Source organism: Dipodomys merriami, unplaced genomic scaffold, assembly GCF_024711535.1.
Source record: "Dipodomys merriami isolate MVZ:Mamm:240054 unplaced genomic scaffold, mDipMer1.0.p SCAF_35, whole genome shotgun sequence".
NCBI lineage: Eukaryota > Metazoa > Chordata > Mammalia > Rodentia > Heteromyidae > Dipodomys > Dipodomys merriami.
In genome coordinates, this window is record NW_027205048.1 from 15,513,740 (window position 1) to 15,525,981 (window position 12,242).

General features: G+C 48.0%; 1 protein-coding gene across 1 annotated transcript in view; it reads right to left on the bottom strand.

The window, feature by feature from the left end:
* LOC138803858 ((E2-independent) E3 ubiquitin-conjugating enzyme FATS-like) overlaps nt 1-12,242 on the bottom strand; it is a 198,357-nt gene that overhangs the window by 132,593 nt on the left and 53,522 nt on the right. The window lies entirely within an intron of this gene.

Genomic DNA, 12,242 nt, shown 5'->3' on the forward strand with positions numbered 1-12,242 from the left:
CCCAGCTCACTATTCGAGCTAGAACTTCTACATTCAGCTTTGACAGCTCTGTCATACACAAGGACCACTGAAAACACAGTTTGGCTACCAATGTGCCAGCATTGGTCTCAATTCAATGATAAACAAAACTGGACAAAAAGTCAGTGTTCTGTCCTGGGAAGAAAAACAAAAAGCAACCAATGACAAGGACAAACAATGTGTTGATCTTTGGAGCTGCCCAACAGGCCCAGGGGGCATTTTCAGCCAGAACTAGGGACCAGGGAGAGGCGGGGGCAAAGCCATGTTCAGTTTGTAGACATTTTTCACACACAGCCATCCTGAATCTCCCTGTCTAGGACAGATACCCCTTGTGTGAGTTAGCCCCCCTCCCTGGGGTTTAACGGCATGAGGGACCAAGAGTTGCTTTGTCTCCTCTCAATATGCAGCTGACTCGGAGCAGCTAATGTTTCTGGAACACACAGGTGGGTGCTGAGGAGCATCGTTTCATAGTATCCCAACCAAGTTAGCAGACATTGGCTCTGGACAATGCAGGGCCCCAGAATTTCCCAGCAACATGGAGGTAGGATACAGGAGATGATGGAGACAGACTTAAGTCTGGGAATCCCAGTGGCTCAGGGCAAAGATCATGAAGGCAGGAATAAGGCAGCCAATGAATTCTTGAAGGTAGGATTTGGGCCTTAGAAGAAAATGGAGCAGGCAGGTGTGTGGGGGTGGGGGGCGAGGAGGCAGGGTAGGTTAGATGCAGCATGCGCAGACAACTTATAATTCAGAGACCAGGTTGGAGAGGCCCGTGGGGGCCAGAATGAGAAGCTCATGAGGTAGGTATTGGGCTGAGGCCCTGGAATCTTACCGCTCCCCAGTGAGTCTGCAGACCAGCACCAGCTTCAACAGTACAACCCAGGGACAGGCACTCTCCAGGGACCTCTGCCCTTCCCCACCTACAGATGCTCCTGAGTGGGCCCAGACATCTCCTGATTTGATACAGGTCTGGACTCTGTACTGTCAGCAATAAGAAGTCACTGAAGAGTGTGGAACAAAGAAGCAACTTAATGCTCATAAAAACCAAAGGAATTACAAATGCAACAGTGGTACTCGCTAGTAAAAATAAACTATACAACTTGTGGGTGGGGATGGGCGGGAAAGACTGGAAGAGAGTGAGAGTAAGGGTGACACTGTCCAAAAAAATTTGTACACATTACTGGACTTATGAAACTGTAACTTCTCTGTACCTCCCCTTTATAACTATAAAAAATAAATTTAAAAATACTGAAGCAACTTATTTTTTTCAGCTACACAGAATATGAATGGTTAATGCAAAGCTTAAGTTCTTCATGTCCTAATTCCCTAACTTTAAAGGCCCTTAGAGCATTTTAAAATATTTAGTCTTAATTATGCCAGGAACCGTTGTGCCACTCCACTATTTAGACTGTGGAAACAGCCATCGTGGTCCAATACCCAAGGTGACAATGAAAACCACAGCAAGTCTGGCCAAGAAGAGAGAGACTGGAGGATGCATGGCTCAGAGCACCGGTGGCCCCCAGGACTGGAGGCCTGTGGCATTTGCACTTTCATTAAATGAAAGAGCATTTGCAAGTCCCTGAGTCCTGGAGGTGGAGCCACAGAAAGGCAGGTGCATCCTGAATTAACACAACCACCCTTGGTGAGTCAGTCAGGCGTGCAGCATGCCACTGTGCACCTCGCCCTGGTCACAAACTAACCAGTGAGAAGCTAGGGCGGAAATTGCTAGTGTCCTCAGAGTGGTCATCCACTTCCATCTCTTTCCCAAAGGTCTTCAATTTCATATGGCTGCTCAGAAAATGACTATAGAACATTTTATTCTTTCTTCCTTTCTCTCTCTCTTTCTTTCTTTCCTTTTCTTCCTTCCTCCCTCCTTTCCTCCCTCCCTCCCTTCCTCCTTTCTACCTTTTTTCCCTCTTTCCCTCCCTCCCTCCTTTCTTTTTTCCGTTCCTCCCTCCCTCCTTTCCTCCTTCCCACCTTCCTTCCATTATTCTTGTCATGGGGCTTGAACGCAGGGCCTGGGTACTGTCCCTGAGCTTTTTTCACTGAGATTAGCACTCTACCACTTTGAGTCACAGCACCACTTCCAGATTTCTGGTGGTTAATTGGAGATAAGAGTATCACAGAGTTTCCTACCCAGGCTGGCTTCAAATTGCAATTCTGAGATCTCAGCCTCCTGAATAGCTAGGATTACAGGTGTGAGCCACCAAGGCCCAGCTTAGAACATTTTCTTAATTGGTTCCTTTAATTCCCCAGAAGTTCAGGGAGAGGTGTCAGACTTGGAGTGTCAGAGACTCAAGAGACTCTCTCAGCCTCTGGATAGAAGGGCAGTGATCACAGCTACAAGGTGAGTAAAGAATAGGTTTGATACAGGTGGACCCATTGCAACAATGAGATGTACAAGTGGTTATGTCGAAAACGAACTTTACAACTTTGGTGGGGGGTGCGGGGAGGATGGGGGGCAGGGGGTGGGAAGGGGGAAGGGATGGGAAGGAGAAACAAAGGAGGAGGCTACAATGCTTGATAAGAAATGTACTCATTATCTTGCCCATGTAATTGTAACCTGTCTGTACATACAGTATTTTCACAATAAAAAAAAGAATAAAGAAAAAAAATTTGAAAAAAAAAAGAATAGGTTTGATGTAAAGATTCTTACATTCTGAAGTATGTGCTTTTGTCCTGCCTGCCAAAGACTCCTCAGAAACTCTACTTCTTCTCCACTCTATACCTTGAGAACCAACCAAGGACCAAGATCCCAGTCAATGATGTGCCCAGAGGCCTGCATGGAGAGGGACCGCCATGATCTCTGCTCCATTGGGAAAAGAGAAAATCAGGTAGAGGACAAGAGCCCATCCAAGGTGACCTCATGACTGTCTCTATAGCCACTCCATTGTCACCTCTGATGGGGCCAGTGATCAGGGGCTGTGCTTGCAGTGACTGAGTCCTCCAATCTATGACCTGAGGACTTCACGGGTAACAGCTCAGAGTCCTCGCTCTCTCTGGCCATTCATATAACTCATTACTACTGTTTTAAATCATGAAGGGTCCTGAGCACTTGAAGACCCTCGCCCTTGCCATAGCCTATGGCACATGGGACACATCTGACACGTTGGGTGTGCGTGATGAGGCCTGTGTCCTTAACTTGGGGGCCATCATCCAGGGCCACAGATGAGGCAGCTTAGGCCAGAGGGATTTATCACTTACCATTCCAGAGCTGCAGGCCTGTGAGGGGGGCGGCCATGTTTGCATGGCAGGTGCCCTCACGTGGCAGGTGCAGGAAAGCGAGAAGACATTTCTTGGTGTCTCTCCTTAGGGGGCCATTAACTCCCCTATGAGGGTCCCACCCTCATGTCCTCATCTAAACATACCTCATCTGCTCCCAGTCTCACGCCAATCCTGTCCCCATGGAGGCAGGGCTTCTGTGTAGAATTCTGAGGGGTCACATTCAGTGCAAAGCATTGCTCTATTCCTTTAAGAGTTGAATTCTACTAGCACTGGTGGCTCAAGTCTGCAATCCTAGCTACTCAAGAGTGAGATCTGAGGACTGTGGTTTAAAGCCACTCCAAGCAAGAAAGTTCATGAGACTCTTATTTTCAATTAACCAGTAAAAAGCCAGAAGTAGAGCTGTGGCTCAAGTAGTAGAGCACTAACTAGCCTTGAGCAAAAAAGCTCATGGATCACAAGGGCCCAGGCCCTGAATTCAAGCTATAAGACCCTGACCTCCCCGAACACATACTACTAGTGTGTTCTGTTTGATTTGCCAATATGTGATATTTTTAGATAATTAATGAAGCATATTTGATATTAATTTTGTGATTTTCTTTCCACATAAAGAGCTGGTAAAATGATTTTTAGGGCCCCACCATTTGATAGACCTATAAAACAAATAGGCAGGCAGAAGCACTGTTCAACTGCAATTGTGGGGTAAATATTATCCAATTCCTTAATCCACACCATGAAATAAGCTGCCATGAGGACACTGCAGAGTGTCCCAGGGGATCAAGTGGTGCCAAGAGGAGGAGATGTGTACTAACTGCCCACAGATGGCTCGTGGGAGATCAGCATTGGTGGCTGCTTGAGTCAGGATCAGCTACCAACGTTGATGAGGAAGTGACCACTGCAGCAGAGACAGTCACACAGCACAGGAGGGACACTGGCCAGGGTCAGGTGAATCAGGTAGTGTGTCACAGTATGGGGCAAGAGGGCTCACAGGAGAGCAGCAGACAGACAAGAGGACAGAGCTCAGACACACCAACATCTAGGGCCCGAGGAAGAAGGAGCCAACGTGAAGGATCAAGAAGGGGGCTCAGCAGGTGGAGAGCAGCCTGGAAGGCTGGGACAGAAAGAATCTTGGGAAGAAAAAAGTGGCCAGCTCTGTGAGATGGCCTTAAGGGGAGGTGTCTCCTGGTGAGGTGGTCACGTGACCACACGACTGTCACCGGTGACCTCAACTGACTGACACCTCTCATGGATAAAGGGGATAGACATGAATGGGAGCAGAGGGTGTGTGTGTGTGTGTGTGTGTGTGTGTGTGTGTGTGTGTGTGTGTGTGTGTGTGTGTGTGTGTGTGTGTGTGTGTGTGTGTGTGTGTGTGTGTGTGTGTGTGTGTGTGTGTGTGTGTGTGTGTGTGTGTGTGTGTGTGTGTGTGTGTGTGTGTGTGTGTGTGTGTGTGTGTGTGTTCCTGGGGTTTGAACTCAGGGTCTCATACTTGTTAGTCAGGTGCTATACCTTTTGAGCCAGACCTTCAGCCCCCTTTTCTTCATTTCTCTTTTTAGAGAGAGTCTCACATCTTCCTCTAGGTCTGGATATGTTCCTCTTACACTTTTCTGCTGGTGTGGAGCCTCAAGTCCCCCATTTCTATCTCCCAAGCAATTAGCTGTGAGCCATCAGTGCCCAGCCTGGTCTGTGCATATACTTCTGAAAGTTTTTCACCAAAATGTAGAGCTTTCCAAGAAAACAAAATGATGCGCAGAAACTAGGGGCAGCGTAATAGCCTGCCATCTGTAAGACCGATGAAAGGTTCTCAGAACACGCTGGCCTTTCTCTTAAACCATGGAACTCAGCCCTCATGGTGCGTCCGTCTGCAGTTCCAGTGATTAGTCAGGCTGAGAGTATGCAGAGATCATTAAGATGGCAGGCCACATTTCAGAAAAGTGGCAGCAGAGTGGGGGGAATCTTCCCTAATTGATACCCATGCAGCTGACCTCCACGCCGCACTGATGGATAGCTCAGGCTCTGCCACAGAGACGCAGAATGTGCTGGCGTGGTCTTTGGAGGGCTGCCACCCCTCCTGACAAACCCATCCTTCATCTCCCCACAAGTGACAGCATCAGGAAAAGAGGATCTAAATTATTTAGTGTCACGGGTGGCCTGTTTTCAATGTTTGAACTGCTGAGAAGGTAAGCTGCAAATGAGGCATTGTGGGGAATTTCCAGTGGCCAGAGACAGAGCAGGGGACACAGAGGAAAGGGGCGCACACCTGTCAGGAGGAGCCTGAAGCCTGATGTCCCCACCGGGGAGTCACCCCTCCCTGGACCGCAGCTGCCATCTTCTATTGGGTTTACGTCGAATTCTAAAAAAAGCGAAGCCTTAGTTTTTCAAGCAAAACTTTCTGAAGAGGACCCCTCAATCCATGGATAAAAGTAGAGAGGTGCTGGTTGGAGAGAGAGGAGGATCTGGGATGCCGCACTCCTAGCAAAGCACAACACGTGTGCATGTGTGTGCACATGTGCGCACATACACACATACACACACATCACATCTCAACATGGTTCTTGCCTTTTAAGTGAACCTCAATCTTTATCTCCCATGACACACAGAAATCATTGTGGAGTGAATCACAGAGTTGAGTCTAAGAGTTGAAACTACAAAATGGACAGAATAAGACATAAGAATGGATCTTCATGCCTTGGGGAAACTAGGTCACTTTGTCCAAATGCAAAAGGTACTAACTATAAAAATGATTGGACCTCATCCAAATGAATTGTTTCTGGTATTTGAATGATACCACTAAGAAAGTGAAAAGGTAAACCACAAACCTAAGAAAATATTTGCATTATATATCTATCTGGTATATAAATGCATTAAAATGGTTATAATAAGCCAATAAGGGGACAAATAACTCAGTTTTAAGAAATGATCTAAAGACTGTTAAACATGGTTCACAGAGCTATGTGAATTACAAATGGGTTCATGAAAAGATTTCCAGCATCTTTCCCTATCAGAGAAATAGAAATGAAATTTGCAATGAAGTATCATCGGCCACTTCTAAAATGGGAATTTAAGAACAATGGTAGCTTCAGAACTAGGAGAGAACAAGGGAAGGAGTGACATTGTAAGAAAAGAAATATAGTCTTTGCCTGACTTAGTAACTGTAACCCCCTCTACATCACCTATTTATAACAATTGTTTTTTTAAAAAAAGAACAGCGACACTGTCAAGTATTGTGCCTGTGTGGAGAAATTCAACCTTTTTTGTTGTTGCTGTTGCTGGGGATACAAAATCATACAGCTCACTTTGGAAAATGATTTTGGTACTTTCTTATCAGGTCAAGCATATGTTTATCACACAAACCAGCAATTCTACTCTTAGAGATTTACCCCATCACCTCTACCCTGCCCCAGAAAACTAGATGTCCACATAAAGAGCTGCCAGTAGCAGCTCTAGGCCTGGCATCGACTCCAGCAGAACTAGTCTTTGACCTCCTGTGCCGTGTGCTACTAACTTTGTTGCATAATTATACCTTGGGTGCTTTTCTTGGAAGAGGGAAAGAAAGAACATCTCCTTTTGTTGTTGTTGTTGTTGAACATCCAACAGTCTGACCACACGAGAATGAATATCTTTGAACAGCAAATCCACTGAAAGGAGATATTTAGAATAGAACCTGCCTGATCCTCCAGCTATGCCACCCAACAGGTTATGATTTAAGCATCCATCACACGGGGAAGGCTCCACGCCCCGTGCCTGCGCTCTCCTTCATTCTTACGCGTTTTCCGTGTCTTCCTCCAGCAGACCTGTAATTAAGCTCTCTCCCAGCACACCGCAGCACTTGTGCCTGGCATGTGAGCTGGGCTTTAGGAAGAAAGCAGCCATCAGCATGGATGTGCTTATTCAGCGGTGGCATTTCTAAGATGATTTAAGCAGGCTGTCAAAACAGAGTGGAATTAATGAGTTTACGGGGGAGTGCGTCCCTCTGCCAACGGTGTGGAGGGAAGAGAATGGGCAAAAGCTAGGGAAATCGAGCCTATAGTCCTTCCTTCCTTCCTTCCTTCCTTCCTTCCTTCCTTCCTTCCTTCCTTCCTTCCTTCCTTCTTTACTTCCTTTTCTCCTTTCTTTTGTCTTCCTTTCCTCTGTCTTTCTGTCTTTTTATTCTTCCCCTTCCTTATTCTCTTTCCCTCCTACTTCCTTTCCTTTCTTTTCCTCTCTCCTTTTCTTCTTTCTTTCCCTCTTTCCCTTTCCCTCCCTCTCTTCCCCTTGCCCCATCACCATTCTCTACAACCCCTTCCTCCCTTCACTCTTCCCCACCACCCCTCTCCTCATTAAATGATGCTTCCATCAGGATGGCCTTACCTTCGTATGCGCGCACTGACAACCTTGTTATTTTGTTGACAATGGCTGAGATCTGCTGGAAACACGGGGTCTCCATTGAAACCTGACATGTCCCCCTCTGGGATCTTTGTAGTACGTCTCCACGGCACTGGGTGCACAATCCCGTGTACTATGGAGAGGAGGATGCTGGGCCTGTTGGCATTCTGCTCATGGAAAGGCTCACCATCCATGGATGGAAGGGCAGACAGTGAGGGGAGGCCAGGCACAGAGGCTGCCAGGGAGCAGAGGCTGGGTGGGACCTTCAGAGGCCATCTTCCTCAGAGACGTGCTACCCCAAAGCATTCTAGGTTTTTAAGTGCTTCACTGATAGCTTTACGTGCAATTAGGTGGATTAGACAAACTGGTAACAGGGATTTGGGCACTAATCCCCTTCCACTTGTTAATATTAATTAAAGTGCTTTTTCCCCCCTCTTACTATATAACAAACACTACTTCATTAAAGGGAGGAACAATGACAGAGGAGCACAGCGTGGTAGGGCAGTATTTTTCTAAGCAGGACAGCCTTCAACCTTGCTTTCATTTGTAGTACACAAACTTTGTGGTCCACAGGAAACTCAGGGAGGAGGAAGAGGGAGACTATCATTTACTTTCCAATCTCTATTGAAGTTCTGAGACACAGGTGTCTGTCTTTGCCTCTGAGAATTTTGTGATTAGCCTCTGCTGGAAAAGTAATCCAACTAAGATGATGAGGTCTCATTGGCATGAACAGGGTCCCGTGATGTGTGCATGTATGTGCCCAAGTGTGTGCGCGTGTGTGTGTGTGTGCACACAAGAGGGAGAGGGGGTGAAGAGAAAGGGAGAGGTGATGGCATTTCTCATAGCTGAAGAGGCCCACAGGGCTCAGCCGGTAGGCAGCATGCTGAGCCCGCACCTCCCAAGCCGTGCCTGGGGGGCACATCTAGGGAGAGCGTGCAGGGAAAGGTTGCCGTCTCCCCTGGTGGCCAGTGAGCTGGAACAATCCCGGGCCTGGTGCATGCAGAAACCTGTGCGGTGCGCGGGCAGAGCTACTCAAGGAACAAAAGGAAGAGGCAGAGAAGAGTCCATGTGCCCACACAGCAACCAAAGCCCTGGAGTGCTCCCCAGCCGTGTGCAAGGCAATGCAGAGCCTAACCACCCACACCCACCTCGGGAGCCGTTCGCCTCATCTTGGTTAACTTTATATATATATAACGAGACAAAAAATAGCCAAGTCCTCTTCCTGCTTGAACTAAAGAATTTGCGAGATGCTGTATACATGTGTGTGTGTGTTCAGGTATGTATGTAAAGGTACAATAGAAGTGTGCATGTGTACACATATGCTGCGCACGTGGAGGTGTGCTTTCCCACGTAGGTGTGCATGTACGCGTACGTTTTGTGTAAGTGGGTACTCACTGAAAGCAGCCAAGGGGGAAACATTGGCTTCTGCATCCCTAGGCTCCACTTGGGAGCTTGTTCCTCCGCGGTGGCCACAGAGCGAACATGGGCCCCACTGGGTGGCTCAAGCCCATCATCTCCGCTACTTCAGGAAGGCTCAGACCTGAGGGGGATGGTTCCAGGCCGGCCTGAGCAAGAAAGCACATCGCCAGAGGAAAATCTAGGTGTGATGGCGCAAGCCAGTGAGCCCAGTGCTGGTGGGAAGCCTCAGTAGGTAGATCACAGCTGGAGTGGGCGACGGGTAAGACTTTCATCTCAAAAATAGTCGCAGCAAAACAGGCGAGAGGCCTGCTTCCCACTACCTGTGTGCGAGGGTGAAGCCCCGAGTTCAAACTCCAACACCACCTCCGAGTAGTAAAATAATGAAATAACACCTCCGGTTAAGTTAGCCAATTTATCTTTTGCCTGAATTGCTCGACTATCTTGGCTCTTCATGTTCCCCTCAGACTTCATCTTCAGTTCAGGGCAGAGTTATAAACCCACATGTATGCGCTTCTTCAAAAGGAGAAAGAGATTGTTTGGGCTCTACTTTGCAGGGCCCCGAGCTCCACTATGGCAGGCAGGAAGATAGCCCACATAGCCCAGGAATGCCCATGTGGGTGGGACATGCTCTCTCAGCCCAGACACGGCAAAGCCAGTTCGAGGTCTTCTTCCCTTCAGAAGCCAGAGAGTTGGTTTTCCTGCCGCTGTCAACATGCACAGAGGCAGCCAAGCTGAGGTTCTGGTAAGAGGAGCAGATATTACTGGGACAACAATTTAGCAACCCTTCCCAGCCACTTCCACCAAGCCTGGACTCCTTTTGCTACACGGATCCATGTTAATAAGAGCTGACAGTCTAATCAGGGAAAGAAGGTAAATTTTCATAATAGGGCACAAGTGGCATGCATATTTTTCCATTAATGGGTCTCGGGATGTAGCCGCAGGGCCCCTGCATAAAATGTAGGCATTCCCTGCGTGCCCTCTTGAACCTTGTGTCCCACCAGGAAGGCTCAGAAAACAGCTGAAACTAGAGGCAAGAAGACCTGTGACCGTGATACATATTGCAGATATTAAAAGAACTCAATTTTCAAACAAACGTAGCTTCCGATCTCTGTGCACACCAAATCACTTAATGGCCATGTCCAACCTTACAACCAGAATAGGAAAAAAAAAAAAAAGAAATTTCTCTCTGAAAATAACTTCTTGTTATTCTAAGGCAAATGGGAATTTTGGTCGAGCATCATGATTATGGACCGCCATAGGCACCCTCCAAGAAGCAGACCAACAAGAAGCCATATGGAAGTTGGGGTGAGCTTCTCAGACTCAACTCTCTTCTCTCCCAGTCCCAAAGTCCAGGGCCTAAGCCTGGGCCTGTCAGGAAGCTTCAACCCAAAGCTTGGCAGGCTGCAGTTCCTCCGGGGCTGGTGCTGCAGAACCCTGAAGAGCTCTGGGCCCTGGGCGGGAAGAGCCTGGATAACTGCCCAGCAAAGATGCTAGGGAGAGGGAACCATAGAGAGTGAGGCACGCCATCAGCCCTGGAGAACAAGGCAAGCAGCTTTCGCAGCCAAGGAGAAAGGAGGTCCCCAAGGTGCTAACCCTGCCCTTGGGGAAAGAGCCTGCCAACTCCACCAGGGCAGTGTTCTCCAAACCTATCAGGACTCTGAGAACAAGGAGAACTACTAAGCTCTGGGGTCTGGGAGCTTAGTAGTTCAAGAGGGGAGGAGTCACCGGAAACTGGGATCAGGGAGAGAAAGGGAAACTGTTAGGCAGATAAGGGACAAAAAATAGGGGACCTCACAATGGCAGATAACATGTGGCTCATCATGATGCCTCTTCTTCCCACAGTGCCCTGGGATCTTGCTCAACCAATGGAAAGAGCTAGGTTGGCCCACACAAGCCATCCAGCTGTCAGTCTCTTCTATTTTTTTTTTGCTTTCAAATAAACCTGTTCTGTCTGTTCTAAACACCTTCCTGCCCTTTAATTCTTTCATCGGCAGAGAAAATGAACTTGTACCCTAAGACAGCATCAAGGCTGGTCCCTATACCAGGGCATCCGGAAACCAGCCAGTCTCTAAATCAATCAGAGGATTCAACTGCAGCGTTAAGAAGGGGGGAAACTCCTGTACCTGAAATGTGACCTTTGAATTCTGACACTTGACCTGAGAATTGAAGGAGAGGGTGACCACTTTGAGACCAAAATTAGTTAACTTGAAATCACTTGGTGGACTGGCTGGTCTGCAGTTCCTAGATGGTGAAGCTTCTGCTCCAGTTAGGGAGCATGTCCTCCCCCTTCCCCACACCCCTGCTCCCCAGGACCCAGGGAGGACCCAGGCCTTCTGGGGTCCCCTGCCCACATGTCATAATGTGAATGTCAGGACAGTGGGAAACCTATGAAGAATCGTACTGACATGATTAGAAGAATAATCGTATCCTTTGGGCGATGAAGTGATATTAAAATGATGAGCAATGTCACCTTTGTAGATTATTATCAGTAAGATAAATGACTTGGGTTTTTTAAATACTTGTGGGAGAAAGCAATTAGGACCCGCCAGCATGGCCCCCTCCATCGCTGCTGGGCTGCTCCATCTGGGCTGTGACCTGGGCCTAGTTGAACCTTGAGATGTAGGTGGAGGGAGCCATGTTCTATGGCCCTGGCCCCTGTGCACCTGCGGGGTTAACATAACGGGGAGACCACCACCGCCCTGGCTGCTGCTTTCCAGAGGCCAGTGTGAGTGTGGGGGTGGGGCCTAGCCTGGGCCCCGACCCTGGGATGCAGGGAGCAGAGAAGGCAGGGAAGAGGTGCTGTAAACATCTGATCCTAGAGCTCCAGAACGGTGCTGGCAGGGGCAGCTTCAAAACTCTCCGAAGTGCCTTCAAGGTCTCTCTCCCCTACTGTCCCCGCTTCCATCGGCACTGATCTACTACGCATGCTCTACTTGATCACATTTCTGGTTTGTTCTCCTGAGCAAGGGACCCTTGCTCCTTACAAAGTTAGGCAACAAATTTTCTAAATCTTTCTATACTGATTCTCTTGGAAGAATAAATCCCAGCTTCTAAGTTATTCCTTTCCTCTCGCATCTTACTATATACAGTTAGAAGTGGTCATGCAGGAACTTTGGTATTTTCCTTACAAATCCTTCCTCACATATGTCCCAACCCTCTGTTCTAGGACACAGACCAAATTCTGCCAACCTTTTGCAATTTCATCCCAAAGGTCACCTTTA